The sequence below is a fragment of the Triticum aestivum genome, chromosome 1B, assembly GCF_018294505.1.
Source record: "Triticum aestivum cultivar Chinese Spring chromosome 1B, IWGSC CS RefSeq v2.1, whole genome shotgun sequence".
In the NCBI taxonomy this organism is placed as follows: Eukaryota; Viridiplantae; Streptophyta; class Magnoliopsida; order Poales; family Poaceae; genus Triticum; species Triticum aestivum.
In genome coordinates this window covers 674,928,107-674,936,754 of record NC_057795.1, presented here as the reverse complement: position 1 = coordinate 674,936,754, position 8,648 = coordinate 674,928,107, and the positions used below count along the sequence as shown (strand labels likewise).

The 8,648-nt window shown below is 46.1% G+C and overlaps 1 long non-coding RNA gene across 2 annotated transcripts; it reads right to left on the bottom strand.

Annotated features, from left to right (window-relative positions):
* Nucleotides 1-3,521: 3,521 nt before the first annotated feature.
* LOC123099918 (uncharacterized) lies at nt 3,522-7,527 on the bottom strand. 2 transcript variants are annotated; one of them, XR_006448303.1, is made up of 5 exons: nt 6,426-7,527; nt 5,616-6,340; nt 4,127-4,232; nt 3,847-4,001; nt 3,522-3,567 (listed from the first exon to the last, which is right to left on the bottom strand). It is a non-coding gene; the product is annotated as an uncharacterized lncRNA (long non-coding RNA). The 2 variants fall into 2 exon arrangements; XR_006448304.1 differs by having other exon boundaries at nt 5,616-5,745.
* Between the last annotated feature and the right edge of the window lie 1,121 nt (nt 7,528-8,648).

The window sequence follows — 8,648 nt, the reverse complement described above, 5'->3', positions numbered from 1 at the left end:
AGGCCACCCCAAACCCTTGAAGCGTTGTCTAGGCCACCCCAAACCCTAGAGAAGCAGCGTCGAGGCCACTAACATGATTCCTTATTGTGATTAGCTAGCTAGTTCTACGTTTGCCACTAATATATATCCATCTGTACCATGTTTGAATAATAATTGACATGTTGTAAATATTTGCAGAAACTATGGAGCACTACCGAGACGAAGCAACAGAAGCGATGTTGGGGGAGATAATCGCAGAAGGAACTGATGTCATTGCGTCATTTTTCAACGACGTCGTTGGTCAGGAAGGACTGGGTGAAGAAGAGGGCTATGTTCATGATGGCTCCGGCCCATTAATGCCGGTACAAGAAGAGGGCTATGTTCATGATGGCTCCGGTGATGACCCAATGGAGGTACAAGAAGGAGACCGTGCTGACTGCTCCAGTGACCGAACCGAGTCCGGCCAGGTATATATATATTAGTTAAGCCCGTGCTGACTAGTTAATTGATGCATCCATTGTTTTGGTATATGTACACATATTAATTAACTCTCGTCTTTCTTCCTTTTTCTAGCCCTCTGGATCGAGCACAACTTTGGTAAGGAGACGAGGCCCGAAGAAAAAGTTGAGCTCGGATGAAAGGTTTGAGATCACAGCAATCGCGCGCGACGGCGAACCGATTGAACCCATCCGGACAAAGAACGCATTTGTTGCTCAGTGCGGGGTTCTTGTTTGGGACAAGATCCCGATCAACATCCACCAATGGTATAAGCCTAAGGAGGAAGACCCTCAGGTGTCTTATGTCAATGATATGCAGAAAGATGATCTTTGGACTGAGCTGAAGGCAAATTTCACCCTACCGCCAGAGGAGGATCCGGAGAAGACAGTTAAAGAGCAATTAATAAAGTCTTGTGCTCTTAAGAAGATGGCAGACCTATTCAGGAGGTGGAGGAAAGAGCTGAAAAAGTTTGTCGACAAAGAAGAGACACCAGAATTCATCGGCAAATATGAGAAGATCAGAGATCACTGGCCCGCATTTGTGGCCTACACGACTTCGAAAAAGAGTAAGAAGATGTCGGCGACAAACAAGCAAAATGGTGTGAAGAAGAAGTTTCACCATTGCACGGGGTCAGGTGGCTACCTGCAAGCCCGGCCTAAGTGGTCCAAGGCTGAGAATGATCTGCTTGATAAAGGGATCGAACCGGAGACAATGAGATGGCCAGACCGTTGCCGGACTTGGTTCTTCGGGGCTGGCGGAACCTTGGACCCTGTATCAGGGAAGTGCCGTTGGACGGACGAGCAACTGAAAACACCAGTCACAAGGCTTCGGAAGTATATCCATGCAGCGCAGCAAGGGACGTTCATTCCAGATAGGGAGAAGGACGAGCTCACAATGGCCCTCGGGAATCCTGAGCACCCTGGACGGACACGAGGCACGCCAGGCTCCATTCCATGGAATGTTGGTTTTTCGGACGCAGGGGGTTACAAAACCCACGAGAGGAGGAAGAAACTGGAGCAGAGCCAACTGCAGGCGCTGCACGAAAGGGTAATGGGGCTAGAGGAACGAGAAGCAGATTGCAACAAACGACCCGCCGAAGCTTCCCCCGAAGCTACCCCGCCATCTCAGTGGAGAAGCAGCGTGGCTTCCACCGAGCTGCTTCAGCCGGAGCATGTCTTGACGGCTCCTGCCAGCTATGCCGTGGATGCTATCACGGGGGCTCAAAATTGCCACATTATGACGCGATGGATGAATTTGAAGGTCAAGACGGCTATTGGCTCTGTTTATCCTACTGAACAAGGCGCAACTTATCACTGCCGGCCGATTCCAAAAGGATATGTCAGGGTGATGATGGATGAAATAATGGAGGGATTTGAGGACCTCCAGCTTGACTACCCTACCGGTGAAGGGGAGACTAGGCTGGGTTCTGCTCTGAAGACTCCATGCCTATGGCGGAAGGAGCTCATCAACCTTCCGAACTGGACGCCTCTGCCTCCTCCTCCTTCTCCGGCGAGTCAGGGCACTCCGCCTCCTCCACCGCCTCCTCCTCCGGCGAGTGTCGATCAGGGCACTGGGCCTCCTTCTCCGACGCGTGGCGGCACTCCGCCTCCTTCTCCGCCTGCGCCGGCGCGCCCGAGCAGCCAGCAGCCTCCTCCTTCTCCGGCGCGTGGTGGCACTCCACCTCCTTCTTCGCCTGCGCCGGCGTGCCCGAGCAACCAGCAGCCTCCTCCTTCTCCGGCGTGTGGTGGCACTCCGCCTCCTTCTCCGCCTGCGCCGGCGCGCCCGAGCAGCCAGCAACCTCCTCCTTCTCCGCCTCGCCAGCAAGGGCGGAAGAGACCCGCCGCTGCCCCGGCTGCTCCGGCGTGTTGTAGTCCTTCTCCTCCGCCTCGTAAGCAAGCATGAAAGAAGACGGGCGCCACAGCCGCTCCATCTGCTCCGGCGTCTAGCAGTACAGCCAGCAGAGGCGGGAGGCAATACAAATACGGTCCACCTCTCAAGCCTCTAGAGAAGTTATCGTACGAGAGGACCGAGGAGGAAAATGCGACGATCGTGCGGGCCCACGTGAAGGACTTCTTTGAAGGGGTGAAAGCAAAGAGACATCCACCTCCGGAGGAGAAGGTAGATCTGGTGAAAGCAAAGCGCACTATCGATGCCCCGAGGAAACCACCAAAGTCTCCACCGAGAAACAACTATGAGCGCATTACTGCAAAGACATATCTCGAAGCCCAGCGGTCGGGAAGTACTGTCAGTGATAAAAGGTTAAAAGAACGAGCAACTGGGAAAAAAATTGCCCAGCTCAGCGAACAAGCACAACAATCGTGCCCCCCGCTCAATGTGTCTAGCGGCGACATCGTCGCTCACCACTGGAATCTGGCACTTTGCCATCTACCATGGCAGATGGCAAAGGCATGGTCGGCGGATGGAAAAGGCTTTGCCATCTGCCAGCAGATGGCAAACAGTTTGTCTGAAACCCTGCCGACAAAGGCTTCTTTGCCGTCTGCTGGCTGATGGCAAAGAGCCTGTGCCTTTGCCTTCAGCTAGCAGATGGCAAAGCCTCTTAACGGGGTTAGCCCCGTTAGAAGGCTAACGACATACTTTGTCGTCTGCCAGCAGATGGCAAAGGCTGCAGGCTCTTTGCCGTCTGCCAACAGATGGCAAAGGCTGCATGCTTTGCCGTCTACCAGCAGATGGCAAAGAGAGCCCAAAATAGGCCAGCCCATGTAGATGACACTTGGCCTCTTTGCCATCTGCCAGCTGATGGCAAAGCTCTTTGCCATCTGCCAGCAGATGGCAAAGTGACTATATTGCCCCATTTAATTTTGTTTTTTCTTATATCAGTTCATTTTCACAGAAAATCAAACACAAATATATTTATATGACCAATATAGCATATTCAACACATATTACCAATAGTCATGAACACATATATATCCAACACATGTTACCAATAGTAGCAAGTTTCATCCGTACATATACATAATTTCATCAATATTACACAGTTTCATCCATAGGTAGCAAGTTTCACAAGGTCAAAACAAAAACTAAATACAAGCACTTCATCAACCCAAGCTTCCGTGATCTTAAGCAAATCTGTAAAATGGGAAAGAAGAAAGTTAGAAGAAGAAGACTAGAAGAAGAAGATTATTATGATGCGGAAATATGCATGGATTATCAAAACTTGCATTATCCTACTATCACTAGTACAACAAAGCTGCAGGTTGGCATAGTTCAGGAACCATGTACATCATGACAAATACAATATCATCCAATGCTCGACTATGAACAAAATTGAACAATTACACCTCACAAAGGCGGAGCATAAAACCAACAAGCAAGTAGGAGGGGTATAAGAGGACGTGAGGAGCTCACCGGAGGGGGTTCTAGCCTAGGCCGAGCTTCATCACCATGGATGCGGCTAGGGGAATCAGACGAGTCTACCATCATAGGAGCAGCAGCACCACCACCGCCAAAACTGGAATGGCCGGAGCGAATCGCCATCATATGGGTCACCACCACCGAATGATCTTGCAAGGTGTAAAGTCTCCACATTTCAGTATAAACTAGTGGCATCAAGAAACAAGCAGTAGCAGGCAGAAGGTAAATTCTAGTAACTGATGATTAGTAGACAAAAACAGGAAATAGATCGCACCAGTAGCAAAGTCCACTGCCGCAAGTACTAAACATTTCATTCAGATCATATATGAAACTCACTAGTTTCTCCATTCTGAAAGCTGGGACGATAGATGCCTTCAAGTCTGCGAGTGCAAAGAGCGAGGTGGAGATCAGTAAATATCAAGGATGTTGTTGTTCTGGTTTAAGCTAAGTAAAAAAATCAAGGGCATAACAGATTCAAGTCAACAAAAATTAACATGTGTACATCTTGCATAGACTATCATCATTTATAAAAGAAATACAAAACAAAATATGCAAAAGCTGTACAATGGTTAAGTGCTCACATTTAAATGCTCAAGATGCAGAACGCTTATTTACAATAGTTTAGGTTTTTAAATTTGTCATCTTGAAGCATCACACTAGCAAATGACATGAAAGATCACAGGAAATAACACTGCCCCCTGATTAAGTATACTCTAAGTATCAAAAAAGTCAAACAAGCTCATTGTGCATTTTCTTTTTCAGCATGAGACACAATAAAATGTCTAGAAAATCTATTGAACTAGAGGCATACGCGCGCTTTGCTGCGCCGTTTTCTCCTTCTATCGTTGTGCATGATATTTTTTCGTTTCATATATATATTTATTCGAATACATTAAATATGTCAATAACATGAAAAGATACCGATGACTATACTATCTAATGAGTTTGCTATGATCAAGTTCATCCTAAACATAAGGGGTGACTACTATATTTTTTTTCCACCTCAGCATGGCTTACCCGACCCTATTAATATCTCATTACTAACCGAACCAATTTTAGTTATCCATAAGAACATTCTCCAATCAATTATGAACGATCAAAACAGAGCAAAGATTGAGATGAACTCATTTTCTTGGTACACATCGTAGAATAAATTCTCAAAACATGATGTAACTACATATGCCGCGTAGACACACAAATTGGGTTACCTGAATAAAAATTACACATTCTGCCGATATAATAGTTAAATCATCTTACACCCAGCGGAAATCTACTGATTCATGTTAAATGGTTCAGCGCTTACCATACAATCCTAATATATCTTGTACCGGATATGAAATGGCTCAAATGAGTCTTCTGTCTAAATGCAAAATGTGTATCGAACATTCACGAAGCACATTGCATGATAGTCTGCAGCAAATCCCAAAATCATTGTACGGTAATGTCTTTGCCAGCTCAACTATTCTGGAAGTAGATCAAAAGTTGAAAGAGGCAAAGATTAGAAGATTTAGTACTGTAATGGAAACACAGGGCGGCTGATAATATAGGCATGTTCTGATCATCAAAGTGATCCTGATTCTAGTCAGCGCAAACAGAAAACAAATGACCATATAAGGAACATCACTGCACATCAGCCATACATGCTTGATGCATAGTTTGTAGGAAGTGAGGAAAAGTATTAGAAAGAGCTAAGGGAGCCAAGAGAGAATCTGGAGCAGATCCAAAAAATAAGAAAGGAAAATGTATGCTCTCAACTATTATACCTCATTGCTACCCTGTAGCAGCTCGGCGCTTGCTCCGGGTCCGATGGGGTACAATTCTTCTGGAAACCTTACTGCCCTTTATTATCTTTCCAGACACCCGGTGGCCGTTGCTGTTCTCCTCCTGATGTTTCTGCACAGCCAGACCCTCGTTCTTGATTGTTGCTGAAATTCCCTTTAGAAATCCCAGAAATAAAGAGTGCATAGGGATACACTTGCACACAATACAAAAATAAAAAAGTGAATGTTGAAAAGAATTGAGCAAATTAGAAGTAGGTTACTGTCTTCCATGACACCTCCCCAAAAAGAGATGCAAATGGTGTAGGTAGGAATGACATTTTCAGTTTTCAATTGCTTTTCTTAACAGGACAAATTGCCAAAAGGAGATTCAGTCTACAACAGGACATCACCAACAGTTTACCATCTGGCACTACCTCAGAAATCAAAGGACATATATGAAACTTTTGGCGCAACTCCCAAATTTTGGGGAACTTTTTCTTGAAATAACTTAAGACATGTAGCCTGAACAATCTGAAAGAATATAAAATTGAGAGTGACTTGTATTTTGCAATCAACTACGATGTCTTAATGTTGTTGAATCGAATGAATTAACTCTATAAATTTAACCACCTAGTAAATCTTTCCTACCTTTCTACGGATTTTTTTGGTGAATCAACAAATGTGAAGAGAATCTCGAGAGTGCATAGTAAATTTGGCAACATCACAAACTGTATAAATTTACAACAGTTAGAAATGAAGGAACATAAAAATTCTGGAATCAAAAGAGGATAAAAATAGTGGAGAAAAATGTACCTTAATCTGGTTTGACAAACAGTGAACATTGCACTCAGGATTAACTCCTTTGCTTAGCTTGTCCCTCTTATGCTCTTCTTGGTCACTTTTTGGAATTATGATCCTTTGGGGCTAAGAACGCAAATCATTGAATGGCCAAATTCTGGTTGATTCAGGCCTTACTGATATATAGATGGTTGCCTTGATTCAACCTCTCCTGCATAATTCCAACATCATTCTGAATCTTCAAGTAACAACAGAACACCCAAAACCCAACCGTAAAGGTAAGAACAGAACACCAATCACCCCAAAAGACCTAAGAAACCATACATATCAAACTAAAATATGCTAACTCTATTTTGGTACAACAATTAGAACAAAACATATTTCCGAAATGCTGCCACAAGAAAACTGAATATTATCACATAGTGCGGCCACAAGAAAACTGAATATTATCACATAGTCAGACACACATCAAAGAGGAAAGCAACCCCCTAACCAGTCTATAGGACGGCGGCAGCACAAGGACACGAAGCCACTGACACAATCCTTGAAGACGAAGGAGCCATGGCGCAGCGAGAGCGTGAGTGTGATGAGTCTACTTTTACACTTTTTCCCTATGCTCGCGCATCTATGTAAGAGGCACACACATCAGAAGAGATACATATAGATGAGAACCCAAAGAAACACATCAAAAGAGCAGGATTAGTTGTTTGTTAACCATGCATACCACAAGTCGAGCAAATCCACCGTAACTCCATTAACATCCGACGGCAACCAAACCAAAACAGCCAACAAATCAGACATTGGGTAAAGGACTAAAGGATGAGCCCCAGCACTAAACTAACCTAACTAATCATAACAAGGTTTACATGCATAGAAATCTGGAACTAAACTAAGAACTTCGAATTAAAAGAGGAGAAGCAAAGGTTCAGGAATTAGTTGCTCCCCTGCCGACGCATTGGTTGTCGAGGTTGAGGAGGTTGTTTCCATGGCCGCACCATCGACCTGAGCTGCAACCCAGCATCCACCGCAGACTCGTCTTTGCACTCGAAAGAGACGACCGCTTCAGACCCCTCCTAGCTCCCCTCCGACGGTGGTCTCCTCCTTGTTCATCCGCCTTGCTATGGCTTCAGTATGACCCAATAAACAAATGTATGTCAATTTAAGGAATAGAGAGGTCCTATATCATGGGAAAACAGAGAATGTGAGCATCAGCATACACACTGCCTACAAGCACATGCCCGCAGCCCCGTGGCAACAATCGTTCAGTTTGCTCTAGTGCAACCAAAAAGGCAAAGAGCAACAATTACAGTTTACGGTGAAAAGACTTATCTATCATCTCCAGTTTCATATCACAAACACACATACTGGATCAACTAATCTGGATCATGAACTTACTTTTGCACCTTATTTCAAAAATTCTGTAGCAAATGGTCAGTAACTTCACCTTTACTTCTCCAATTGTGTTGTCACACAACAGGGCTGGTTCTGTCCTCCTTGAGAATGAACAGGGAGTCGCGCGAAGAGGGAGCCTCGCTCGTCTGCGAGGACAAGCGCGGAGGTGGCCCTGGCTGGGGCGATGGCGGGGGTCGGGACGGACGAGGCCCGCGCCGGGCCCCGCTGGACTATCCCGCCGTCATCGTCGGAGTAGAATGAGGAGGCGGCCTTGGATGAGGCGAGGAGGGCGGCGAGCGGGGAGGAGGCCGTTGCGCCCTGAGTGCGGCCGCGGCGGCGGACGTGGCGGCGGCGAGCGTGCGCGAGCTGGAGAGGATGGAGTGGCGGCGAGATTGCATCGGGGGGCGGCGACGATGGAGTGGGATGGGATAGGGTTTGGGTGGTTGGGATGCCCGGAGGGTGGGGGTTCTTTTTCTTTCTTTCTCTTTTTTTTGTTTAGATAAATGGGATGGATGGATGGATGGATGGATGCCATGTCATCAATCCATGACACAAACATTTCAACCAATGAGAATAAAAATAACCTCATAGTTTTCTTTACCTGAAAAGAATAATCCCATCTCTTTGCCATCTGCCAGCAGATGGCAAAGAATCTTTGCCGTCTGCTGGCAGATGGCAAAGAGGTGGGGCTGGTACGCCGTTACGCTCTTGACGGCCACAAGATTTGCCAACCTCTTTGCCATCTGCTGGCTGATGGCAAAGATTATTTGCCATCCACTAGCAGATGGCAAAGAATTGGCTGATGGCAACCATGTTCTTTGCCATCTGTCAGTTCTTTGCCATCTG